We start from the raw sequence: 13,566 nt of genomic DNA on the forward strand, positions 1-13,566 counted from the left end.
CATACCAGTTGTGGAATGGAGGTCCTAGTTCTTCATTAAGTGAAAGTCTGTCCTTAATACCTTTATGAGTAGTTATTAGATATATTGGTAGGTTTAACAGGAGTCTGTTATCATTGACATGTGTGTGTAAGCTATGTTTCAAAAATATATGATACTGCAGGATAGGAGTTAGGGGGGATATTGGCGTTGATAGAGTATTTGAATGTGAGAGTATCTCATCCCATATTGTTAGTGTGGTTTTGATATATTCATTGTGTTGTATCATGTGGGGCCTAGAGTCTTTAGGAATCCAGGGCATATCTCTCATGTGATTACTTCGTAATAGATAGCTTTCTAATTGTATCCATATTTTTGAGGGTACAGAGTGGTTCCATGCCACAATTCTAGTTAGATGTGTCGCTTTATAGTAGTTTGTTAGGTTGGGGACATTTAGGCCTCCATCTCCTTTACTGAGGTATAGTGTGTGTTGGGCTATTCTTGGTCGTTTATATGACCAGATAAAGGAGTTTATCATCTTTTGTTGAGCTTGGAGGTAAGATTTAGGTATAGTCATAGGGAGGGTTTGGAATAGATACAGATATTTTGGAATTATCATCATTTTCACCGTGTTTATTCGACCTAACCATGATAGATGTCCCTGCTTATGCCATGAGTCTAATGAGCTCTTGATGCTATTGTGGAGGGCAGTGTAGTTATCTGAGAATAGTTTGTGTGTGTCTTTGGGGATCACCAATCCTAGATATTTAAGTCTATCTGTCAATGTGAAATTTGTTAGTTGTGATATGGACTGTATTTCTTCAGCTGTTATGTTGATTGGTATTAGTCCTGATTTCTCCATATTAATGGAGAAGTTAGATATTGTTTTGTAACGTTCTAGTGTTTCTATAAGAGCTGGTAGGGATTCATTTGGCGACTGTAGTGTGAGGATCACATCGTCGGCAAATAGGAGGCATTTCTGGGTAATGTTACCAAACTTTAAACCCTGAATGTGTGGGTTTTTCCTAATTTGTATCGCCAGGATTTCTACCGTAAGGGCGAATAGTAGTGGGGAAAGCGGGCATCCTTGGCGGGTGCCATTGGAAATAGGGAAAGGTTGTGAAATGGTGTTGTTTATTTTGACTTTGGCATTCGGATTGTGATATAGGGCCTGTACTCTAGTGATAAACTTTTCTGAAAAGCCAAATTTTGACAGGACGGACCACATAAATTGCCAGTCCACCCTGTCAAAAGCTTTCTCAGCATCGGTGGAGAGTAAAATTAATGGTGTACTGTTATGGGCTGCTTGGTGAATTGAGTGGAGCAATCTTATGGTATTGTCTTTTGCTTCTCGTCCTCTAATAAAGCCCACTTGATCAGGGTGTATTATATCCGGTAAAATCGTACTGAGACGGTTAGCTAAGATTTTCGCGTAGATTTTTATATCAATGTTTATGAGTGAAATCGGCCTGTAATTTCCTACTATATCTTTGGATTTGTCTGGTTTTGGGACGACTGTAATCATAGCCTCCAAGAGTGAGCTAGGAAGGGTAGTCCCACGGTCTATATCTGTGTAGAGTGAGAGAAGGTGAGGGCTAATTTGTTGTTGCAAAAGTTGATAGAACTTTGCGGTAAGGCCATCTGGGCCCGGTGATTTGCCGTTAGGTAGGGATTGTATTACTGAAACGATATCACGATGTGTAATAGGGGAGTCCAGTAATTGTTTATTTTCGTCAGTAATGATCGGAGTATCTACAGTGATTAGGAATGTCATTACAGCCTCTTTTTTGTCTACTGTTGAAGTATCTTGTATATTGTATAGATTCGTGTAGTAGGATACAAATGCTTTTGTGATTTCTTCATTTGTATGAGTGCTTCTTCCTGTGTGATCTCTAATTGTTCTAATAAAGTTGGTGAGTCTACGCTTTTTGAGGGATCTGACTAGTAATCGACCTGCCTTATTACTTTCTATAAAAAACTTGGACTTAGTAGTCATCGCTCTCATATGGGCTTTCTGTATAAGGAAATTATTAAGGTTTTCTCTTGCCTTTGTTAAATTAATAAGGTTAGGGGCTGAGGTAGGGTCTGTTCTAAGAGCCGCCTCACAGGCGGATAATTCTTCGGTCAGGGTGGTGTATTGGGCCGTATGTTTTTTACGTTGTTGGGCATTGTGTTTCATGATAACTCCTCGAATGAAGCATTTGTAAGCCTCCCAGTTGTTTGCAGTGGAGGTATCTTCAGGTTTGTTTAGTAAGAAATATTCTTCAGTGTGTTTTCTGATATCTTCTACTGTTTCATGGTTAGTGAGTAAGTGATCGTTTAGTCTCCAGTTAAATGTGTTACGTGGCTTATCAGACCATTTAAAAATAGTTGTGACCATACTATGGTCTGACCATGAAGTGTGGGTGATCTTTGAATATATGAGAGATGAGAGAAGGGGTTGATCGCATAAAATATAGTCTAATCTGGAGTATGAGAGTTGTGGATGTGAAAAAAAGGTGTAATCTCTTTTATCTACGTGTACAATCCTCCAAGTGTCAAAGAGGTTAATGTTGTGCAGAGCTGAGCAGTTAGCTTTGAGGGTATTGTTCCGCAGATATGATCTCCCAGTCGAAGTATCTAAAGTTGGATTGAGAGGGAAGTTGAAGTCGCCCCCTACAATAATCGGCCCTTTAGCTGCATCAAGTATTAAATTGGTGAGATGTTTATAGAAATGTGGGGTAGGTTTGTTCGGAGCATATATGTTGACTAAAGTTACTGGGATTCCATAGCATAGGCCAACTAGAACCAAAATTCTACCTTCTTTGTCAGAGTGTTTATGTAGTAATTCAAAGTGAAAGTTTCGTCTGAATGAAATGCATACTCCATTTTTCTTTTGTGTACCAGAACTATAGAAGTGTTGATCAAAATATCTTTTAGATAACGTAGGTTCATGATTTTTCTTGAAATGTGTTTCTTGGGTCATTATTATGTCTATTTTTCTTTTATAGAAATCATGAAATGCAATTGACCTCTTCTCTGCTGATAGGAAACCTTTGACATTCTGTGTAGCTATGTGTATATTACCTGTTTTTGAATGAGCTGTTTGAGTCATCTTGGTATTTATACTATGTGATGGGTTAGATGGTATGTAGGGATTCTCCAGAACACTAGGGGGCGTTAATTATATTTCTGTTCACAATCTAGAGATGTACAGGTCTTGGGAGGAGGCCTATGGGAAAGGAAGAGAGTTAGGTAAGATAAAGGGAGGGGAGGGGTAAAGTGTTAGAAGAGAATAGCAGTATAGATAAGGTTATGTATAGCAATAACAATATCAACCGTTTAAAAAATATAACACAATAGTAATTCTTACAATAACTTCTTTCTCAAGTTTCAGGTGGGAGCTGTATTTTACAGACCGGGTGTTGAAAAAGTATGGGGCTGCTTAACAGTTCTACATTTAGCCTATTAATCGTCTACTGTCTGAGATCGTGTGTTCAGTAAGAACTTAGTAACAGGGGGAGGACTATATCTATTTTGCGATGGGATTACTAATTGTCTTGGACCTGATGTGGTCTACGTCTATATCTCTTTGAGTGGTCACTTTAATTCTTGCGCTAGTGATAATATTAGAAGTATTTTTCAAACTGGGGATTTTAGGAAAGTTTAGCAGTAGTTGTTAGACATATATCTATAGAAGTCTGCATGGGTTTGTACTATTCTTGTTTAGAGTCGTAAGATTAATCAGTAGTCGTTAGACTTTTAAGGGCAGGTTATGTGAGAGTGGGCGACAGTATTGGTCCTCTAGTTATTTAAGTCTGGAAAGAAGCATGTGTTACTGCATCTTCACATGGTGCTAAATAAGTTAGAATATGTGAATGGGGTACTAGGGGGCTTCAATATCGGTGTTTTGACCTTGCAGTAAAATGAAAAGCAACACTTATAACATAATATCTTTGAACCACATTGATTAACCTATAATAAAATGATTTTAAACAAAACTGTGGTGTAATAGTAAGCTTGATAGAGCATATTTAAAGAAACAAATCAACATAGAATGAATAAAACTCTGTTGTATCTCAAGTATATTCGTTTCATCTATATGAAAATGTCTATATTTCCCTTCTAGGACCGTCTATTGAGTATTTGATGTGAGAGTGGTCTCTCATCTCTTTATAGATATAGCTAAGAAGGACATTGTTGTCAAGTTTCTATGATTGGACTATTAGGAATAATGGTGAATTATAGTTACAGGTAGAACTAAATGGCCTTTTGCATAAATGAGGTATCAGGGAACATCTATACGACCATTCAGGTATGATAATGAAGTGGTAGATAACATCAATAACAATAACAAAACAAAACATCATTCAAACCTATTGTTCAGTATATAGGAAGTTAAGTGCTAACCAAATTGTTAATTAGTTATAAACTTAAGAGAGTACGTATAGATGTACTGGACAGTTTATAACGAGTAAGGCTGTTTTGTGTCTCAAGTGGATTAGCTTCTTCATCGTTAAGGCGTCCATATTTTCCTTATATGACCTTCTTACGTTTTTAATGGGAAAATAATTCTCTACCTCCTCTGGGCTGACCAAAGGAGGATAACATTATTAGACCATTTTAATTTAACTATGAGGTATATCAAAGTCTTAAAATTATAATGAAAACAGATGGATAATTATAGTTACTCATCTTAGAAAGCCTGAGTCCTCATTGTCAGCATTGTCCTGGGATATCTGCCTTCTTTTGGGCTGTTTGTCGTTGGTATCAGGTCCTGGTCTTCTTTGTGACTTGGGGTGATCTAGCTTGTCTTGTCGGATGTGAGGAGATGGTAGTTTCCCACTATCTGGTGGATTGATGTTCAATTGATTATAGAATTTGTTGGTATCTGCTAAGGAGGTGCATTCAATCTTCTTTCCATTTCTCATAACTATGATTGAAGTGGGGAAACCCCACCTATATGGGATGTGTAGTAACCGTAGATGAGATGTTAAAGGCTGAAAGTCTCTCCTTTTCTGAAGGGTCCTCTGGGATAGATCTTGAAATATTTGAATTTTGTGGCCTTTAAAATTTATGGTTTGTTTTTTCCTTGCGAGATTGTATATTTCTTCTTTCTGTCTGTAGTTTTGGAAGTGAACTACAATGTCTCTTGGAGGCATGTCATCTGGAGGCTTTGGGCGAAGTGCCCTGTGTGCTCTGTCTAGGGAAATCTCCTCATTGTCTGTCTCATCATTCCCAAGGATCTCATTGAATACAGCCTGTAGATAGTCTCTGATGTCATGGTTTGCAATCGTTTCAGGGATTCCTCGGAAGCGAAGATTCCCCCTTCTTGTACGATTTTCTAAATCATCAATTTTATCTTCAAGGTCAGTTAGATATTGGCTTTGGTGTGCTTGGTTAGTAGTAAGTTTAGCCAGTTTTTGTGAGACCACGTATTCATGCTCTTCCAGAGTGTCTACTCTATGACCAAGGTCTGTTATCTCTTTTTTAAGGTCTGCACATTCATCTTTAATACAGGATTTTACCTGTTCTATCAGGGCAGCCATTGCTTGGTAGGTGATTGGTGTGTCGTCTTCATGTAGTAGGTTAGAGGCTGGTCTGTCGTCTGTTTTGGACAGTACATTATCTTGATCTGGATCTTCTGCGGTGGTGACTTGTAGATCATCAGCTTCTTTGCTTTTGGTATTAAGGTCCGCTGGTTTAAAAAAGGTGTGGACTGTGTTTTGGCTATTTTGTGGTGGTTTCTGTGGTTTATCCTGTCGGGTATTTTTCCTTTGTGACCTCTTTTGATATTTGTTCTTTAGTATTGAAAAATTGGCACTGTACCTCCTGGGGGTTTGTGCCCTCACAGAGCGATCACGGGAAAAGGTAAAAAGGATATGACCCGTCACCACTTTAGTGTGACGGGAAAAGGGATGAAGGTAAGTGCCAGAGGTATATGTAGCAAAAGTGTTTTAATATGGCTGTTGTTGAGGTAATTTGTGGTGTGATTCGATTATATTATAGTTCTGTGGTACTTGGAAATTGGATCCGTGGTGTCACCTTGTTAGCTGTGTAATAAAAGTCTCTTGTGGAGTGTCACACTAAATCAATGACATGTCAGCTTGAAAGGTGCTGTTAGTGGGTATCAGGCCTTGAGCCTAGTTAGTAAGTGCGTCACAGTATTTTTAACTGGTAGTCCTGCTTAGGCCTTTTATCCTCCTGTTTTTTCCCCTGGTGCTTTGGCCGTGTTAGACCGCTGCTGGGATATTTAAGCCAGTTTTCAGTAGCTGCTGGGTAAATCAGGGCCTTATATGTTAAACTTTTTTGGGCGTATAAAAAAGGAAAGAGAAATAGCAGGTGCAGTTATAGATAAAGTAACTGCTGGAGTCGCTGTTAGTGGCTTTCGCCGGTCTTCTCACTATAAAGAGTTTTTTATGCGTTTAGGTGCCCCTTGGTGTGATCAGCATATCGGGTGTTTTGGTGCGTGTGAAGTTGTAATCGGCTTTTTTGTACTCACCGATCTCTTCCTGAGTTGTTCTCTGTCTACGCTGTTGCAAAGGAGACAGCAGCCGCTGATATTGTCAATGTGAGCGGAGTTGCGATCTCCGGTCAGTGATACCTGGTGTTGGAGCGCTGGCCTGGGTTGACCTCCTCTGTGACTGCTGCTAGCTGCGTGATGCGCATAGGGTCAGTATCCTGGTGTAGGCCGCAAGTTTAGATGAGCCCGTTCTCGGCTAAGTGCGCTTTCTGGACATTTAGCTGAACTTAAATGTGACCGCTTTGGTAGTAGTTGTAGGTGTTAGTTATATAGTGCAAAAAAATTACTGATTTTAGGCTGTTTCATGTTGTTACACCCGGTCTGATAACGGAGCTTCAGTGAAACGCAGCCATCCTGGTCGGCTGCTCGCTCCGCCCCCCTTTATTTATTCATTTTTATTATCATTATTTAGCAGCATGGTACAAAAGGATGTCATTGTTGATACAAAAGTTTAAACAGAAACAAAAGAGGGAGAAACCGTCAGTCTCCAAAAGAAAGGAGAACGAACTCCCATATAGTAAAATGAAATAGTAGAGCTAGACTGTCCGTGATAAGTCCATTTGAAAACAGTAGCCCCACTCCATATAAATGCATGGTGATTGACAATGACACCAATGTACAAAACATAACTCAAACAACAACAAAACTATGCCGAAATTTCTTAATTTAAGATCACTTTGTATATATTCTACACATCTAGTGGTATCCCTCGACTTTGTATTTAACTATCAACCTTTGAGAGGAGTGCTAAGCTAAAGAGGTCATTATTAGAGTATCAGGCAGGGGTGGGACCACGTCAGCCATACCTCTCTAAGATAACACTAGGCCTGTCATTCCTCCTAGGTCACTCCTGTAACTTGTGTAAAGCTCCCCCCTTCTATCCTCAGATCATTTTGGATTTCATCCCAGATGAATTTTAAATCATGGAAGAATTCTAACCTATTCGATTTAAAGAAACCGTATTCTTCCATTCTCAAGGTATCTGTCATGTGAGAGTGCCAGTCCTTTAGGGTCGGGGAGATTTGAGATTTCCAGAGCCTAGCGACTAAGGACCTAGCAGAATTCAATGCCAACTGAATTAGTCGTGTTCTTAATTTACATTTAGGTAACAGATTCAGTAGGGCCGTTGTCGGGTCTAGCTGATAGGAATCCCCCCGCCCCATTATGACTTTTAGGATATTCTGTATGCCCTGCCAAAAAGGTGACAATTTAGGACATGCCCACCATACACTTCAATCTATTTTTATACTTGACCGATGGGGCTTGGGCACCACACAATTCCCCCCCCCCCCACAATTAGTTGTGTCCTCTGAACTTTCACCCGAAAGGCCACTCATATTGAAAGTGATAATCTACCAATTTTCTGTTCTTTTCTAGTCTAGCATTTGCCATTACCCATATTCTATACAATACATAGCTTGAAGCTACACCATAGGTGACAATCTGTGTCCATTCTCATTGTTTCCACTCCCTCTGCTTTTCCCACTCTACTGCCCCTTTCATATCGTTTTACTCCCAGACAAAATCTCATACTCCCACAATGCCTCCTCTCAAAATTGCAAGCCTGAATACCAAGGGACTAAATTCCCCAACAAAATGAAGTCTCCTGATACATTATATGAGACACCACAAACTTTATCTTGCCTTTTTACAAGAGACCCACTAGCAGATCGATTCCAGATACCTACAAAATACCACCTACTACCCAATCTTTGTTTCAGCCCCATACACGGAAAAAAAGAGAGGGGTGGCAATTTTAGTCCATAGTTACTTGTGACATTGAATACACAGAAAGAGACCCTGAGGGAAGATTCCTCATCTTGATATGCAAACAATGACATATTATGTACTCTTGTCTCCATCTACGCACCCAATGCTAAACTGATCCCTTTTCTGCGCTCCCTTTTGAGTAGAGTAGAGAAGGTGAGAAGAGGTCATCTTATTATGGGAGATGATCTCAATATGGTATGGGACCCCAACCTTGATAAAAAAAAAGATCCCAATAGTGACCGTAACGTGTATTCTCAGTACAACGCTTTTCGAAAGCTAATTTACCAGTACAACCTTTATGATATTTGGAGATGCCTTTCCCCCCGCGAGAAAGATTTCTCGTGTTTCTCTAAGAAGCACAACTCATACTCGCGTATTGATTTTATTTTCTGCAACTCTTTTGTTCCCTGGATTCTTTCCACTCCACCAATATATCCACATGCCCATTGCATGACCATGATCTTGTAAATGTAAGATTCTCCTGTTTACATCTCCCCAGCAATTGCCTGGCTTGGAGACTTCCCAAGCAATGCCTCGCCAGAGGAAATCCCAGAGATCTCTAACACAATCCAGGTGTTCTTCAGTTTCAATGTTACAGGAGATACGTCCCTAGATATGGTTTGGGCTTCATTCAAAGTCTATATGAGAGGGTTTTTTATATCTAAAAGAGCCAGGACAAGGCAATCTCTGTCATACCCCCTAGCTAAAAATCATCCCTCCATACAGGCAGATAATCAAGTAGGCCTCATAAGGGAGGAAATAAATAGAAGAGAGAGACTAAGAGTGCAGGCTACATTGTGAAAACTAAAGCAATTCCATTATCATAAAGGCAATAGAGCAGATAGACTGTTAGCTGCTAAACTGTGGCAAAGGACTCAGCAACAACGCATTTCAGCATCTATTCCCCTAAAGACATTGGAGAAGCTTTTGTTACATATTATAAGTCTCCTAACTGACCTCGACCTACCACAGCTCTCAGACAGCTCTATTTCTTAGTTAGAACGACCCTTTTCTACTAAAGAACTCAAAACGGCGATCAACTCTCTCAAGAGTCATAAACCACCTGGCCCTGATGGCTTCCCATCTGCCTTTTACAAGAGCTTTGCTCCAGAACTCCTTCCCTTTTTGCTTCACCTCTTTCAAGAGATAGCCAAGAAGGGTAAATTCATGAGTGAATATTTGGAAGCTAACATTCTCACAATCCCTAAGGAAGATCTGACAAACTGTGAAAGTTACAGACCAATCTCACTTATAAATGTTGATGTTAAACTCTATGCTAAGTTACTGGCATATAGACTCTCCACTCATATACCGACATTACTACATCTTGATCAAGTGGGTTTTGTACTGGGACGTCAGGGACTGGATAATACCCGCAGACTACTAAATATAGTTACAGAAGCAGCAGAAATGAAGATTCCCCTTCTCTCACTCTCTCTAGATGCCGAAAAGGCTTTTGATAGGGTGAGATGGGAGTATATGTTCCAGACAATGGAAGCCTTCGGATTTCCATCTACTGTGGGTTCTGCTATTAAAGCTCTTTATAAAACCCCATCAGCTGGAGTTAGGGGAGTAGGATTTTGTTCTCCCACATTTCCAAAAACTAATAGAACCCGTCAAGGATGTCCCCTATCTCTGATCCTTTTTACCCTAAGTACAGAACCGTTAGCTGCAGACATATGGAAGGACAGAGGTATACAGGGTCTAATACTTCTTGACACAGAACAAAAACTGTCCCTTTTTGCGGATAACCTGACTGTATTTTTGACGGACCCCTCCTTGTCCCTACCAAATCTCCTGACACTCCTAAAAAACTTTGGTACCCTCTCACACTATAAATTAAATGCTGAAAAGACTAAGGTGTATGCTATAGGTATACCCCAAAGAGATCAAGATAGACTTCGTAAACTTTTCCCCTTTAAATGGTCAACTAGGGGCATTAAGCATTTGGGAGTTTTTTCTCACATGATAAGACAGTTACTCTTTCTGATAACTATTTTCCCCTTCTAAAACACACCAACTGCTGTCTGCGATCTAGGGGATATGAAGAGGTCTCCTGGATGGGCAGAGTAGCGGCAGTCAAAATGATGGTCCTCCCCAGGCTGATATACCTCTTTAGATGTCTACCCATTCCAGTTCCCGATTTTCCCTATACGCAAATTCCAAACGATTTTTAATGCATACATCTGGAATGGGAAGAGACCCAGGGCTACAGCCCATATTCTTCAAGCCCCATTGGAAAAATGCGGTATAGGCCTCCCAAACATAATGCTCTACCATGACACAGCCATGATTTCCCATATATCTGCCTGGGGAGAAAACCTTCCACCCTCTAGATGGCGTGAACTTGAACAGGCCTCCCTCCCAGCCTATGTAACTCTGGATGATCTCCATTGGACCCCCCACACTGTTCTGATAAGCCGATCATCTCCAACCCTCTAGTCAGTGGATGCCAAAGCCTTTGGTTTAAAAACTCAGGCACAGTCCCTCTTTTGCTCCCCACCCCTCCCCAACCCATTCCATCTGCAGACTTCTACATGGTCTGCCTAATACACACAGTTCAAGTTGCAAACAGACCTCCTTAAGACTGGCTTCTGATTTCTACACTGATGGAAGACTGATTAATCATAACGACTTAACCGACAAACTAGAGATCCCCCCAAATTGTCATTTGAATTACTCAGACTAAGATCCCTAATGAAGGCTTGGGGCTTTTTTGTAAACAACCTTAGGAACCAAACTGTCTGGGAGTCCAGATGGATGACAGGCTTACAGATGGTTAAAACACTGTAGACTCACTACAAATGTTTAATCCAGGACTCTTTAATCCTAAAAACTACACATGTGCTTGCTTGGGAGGCGGGAATGGAGACGAGAGTATACCCCTAAAAAATGGTCCCAAGAAATTCAGGCAACTAAAATTTTCTTGCACTGTATCACAATGTATGAACTGTTCTACAAGCTGCTAACTAGGTGACATCAAGTACCTGCTAAACTACAGAAAATTTACCCTTCCCATTCCACACTCTGCTGTTGGGATTGTGGTGAAATTGGGACCCCTCTCCATGTATGATGGACCTGCCCACGACTGAGGCCCTTTTGGACTAACACCAAGAAACTATGTGTCAACCTCAACTTGCCTTTCCCATCCCAGCCAGGTACAGCCCTCTTACACCTGGACATTGTCTCTATTCCCAAACACAAGCAGGCCTTATTGATATATATCCTGATCTCAACCAAATTAATGATAGCCAGAAACTGGAAGAAAAAGATTCCCCCCAAATGGCAAGCGGTTGTAAACACCCTGAACTTTTTACAGGCCATGGAAGAGGTTTATAGATCTAAAAATCAAAGTGACCTGTTCTGCTTAATCTAGGAGCCCTGTGAGACCTTCCAAAGAACATTAACATTCCCAGCCTTAACCCAATGCTTCTGCTCATATCACCCCCTATTAGCAATAGGAGTTAGGTCTATATGTGAGCGGCTGAATGTGTTAAAAACACAGACTGGCTAAAGGTTTTAAAATCTGGCTGGATTATAAAAAATTGTTTATATATAATGAGAAATCTCCATAAAAGTAAAAAGTAGGAATAATTCAGCCCACGTTTTAAATAAACACAAATTAAGTAATATGTTGAAGTGAAACAATGAATTTATTTTGGAAATTAAAAAGATTGTCACAAATGTAAAATAATAAAGTCCCTAATTGGTACCAATGTTCTAAAACCTAAAAACTAAACTAAATCAAGTTTAAAACTAAACTATATTCAATGCTAAAGATATCTAATAGTATATAAATGAAGCTAAAAATGGTCTTTTAATAAATATGGGAGAAGATTATCTCAAAGGTAATCATGTGGTAACAAATTGTCAAGCAAAATATCAAAAACCTTTTAGACCACACAGGCTGTTGTTTATTTAGGTATATTCCTCTATTTGTTGTAAAATAAATGAATAACAGTCTTTAGGTTGTAAATCCTTAGAAGATATGAGTGAATTAGAGTTTGTCAATGATATCAAATGTAGAAGTACCCCCGAGGGGAATGAGATGGTTTAACCTCCCAAATGTGCAAATAGCGTTTTTCAGTTAAAAGTCAATCTGTAATATGCGCTATTACTTTTCATTACCTGGTCCGCTGGTGTGCAAAATTATTAGGACTCCCCGGTCCTTGGTGTAGAAACTTTGTTAGTCCTGACAAAGAATAGGCAGCCTATCTTTCAACCTTATCTCCTCCGGCGTTCCTCGTGTGCTGTAGGTGTTGTAGGTGACGTCCGGTACACCGTGTCTCTTCCTTAGACACGCCCACACATGCGGGTGACGTCAGTTTTAGAGAACCTTCAGTGTTAGGAGTGTCTCCAAAGCAAGATCCGTTAGTGATCCGTTTCCACGGCAACGCGTTTCAGCTCTTAGGAGCCTTTTTCAAGCCATAACGGTATGCACTATGTTGGTCCTTAAATACCCCTCTTAATTGATGACTTGCCAGAAATAAATATATATTATATTTTCATCTTTTAGTGGTCTTTATTTGTATATCATATGTGTATATGGGGACAGTATTCAGGATATACTAAGAAGATTAAACGATCTATACATAAATAATTCTGTTTTTTCAAATGGATAAAAGAATTTTTATAACTATAAACAAATTACTGAATAGATAGTAGTTCCCATTTTCTATCAGAGTTTTATCACTATTTGTGACAACATTTTATAATTGTGCTAAACAATGTATATTAATTTGCACTTCAACAAAGGACAAAAAGAAAAAAAGGAGACAAAAAAAATAATAATAAAAAAAAAGGTAAAAATACTATGTAAATTAAGAAGATTTAATAATACTATAAATTCATAAAAATTGGGTTAAGAAATTTATTTAGAAAATTGTTTAAAAAAGTTTATTATAGGAGGTACATAGATGATGTGCTAATCATCTGGAGAGGGACTAAAGACTCTTTTGAAGATCTTTTTGTTAAGATGAATAATAATTACTTAAATATTAGATTCAATAAAGAAATAAGTAAAGACAAATTGAATTTTCTTGATTTGGAGATTTATGTTGATGAAGGAAAGATAAACACAAGAACATATTTTAAGCCCGTTGATAGTAATAACTTCATACATTCCACAAGCTGCCATCACCAGGGGTGGAAAAATAATATTCCAAAAGGCCAAATGATGAGAGTCAAGAAAAACTGTAGCCAAAACGAAGATTATCTAGCACAATCCGAAAAATTAATATCAAAATTTATTGAAAGAGGAGATGAGGACAATATAGTTGAACAAGTACGACAAGAGGTAGAAAAAATGGATAGGATGT

The sequence above is a fragment of the Bombina bombina genome, chromosome 1 (assembly GCF_027579735.1).
Source record: "Bombina bombina isolate aBomBom1 chromosome 1, aBomBom1.pri, whole genome shotgun sequence".
NCBI classification, from domain to species: domain Eukaryota; kingdom Metazoa; phylum Chordata; class Amphibia; order Anura; family Bombinatoridae; genus Bombina; species Bombina bombina.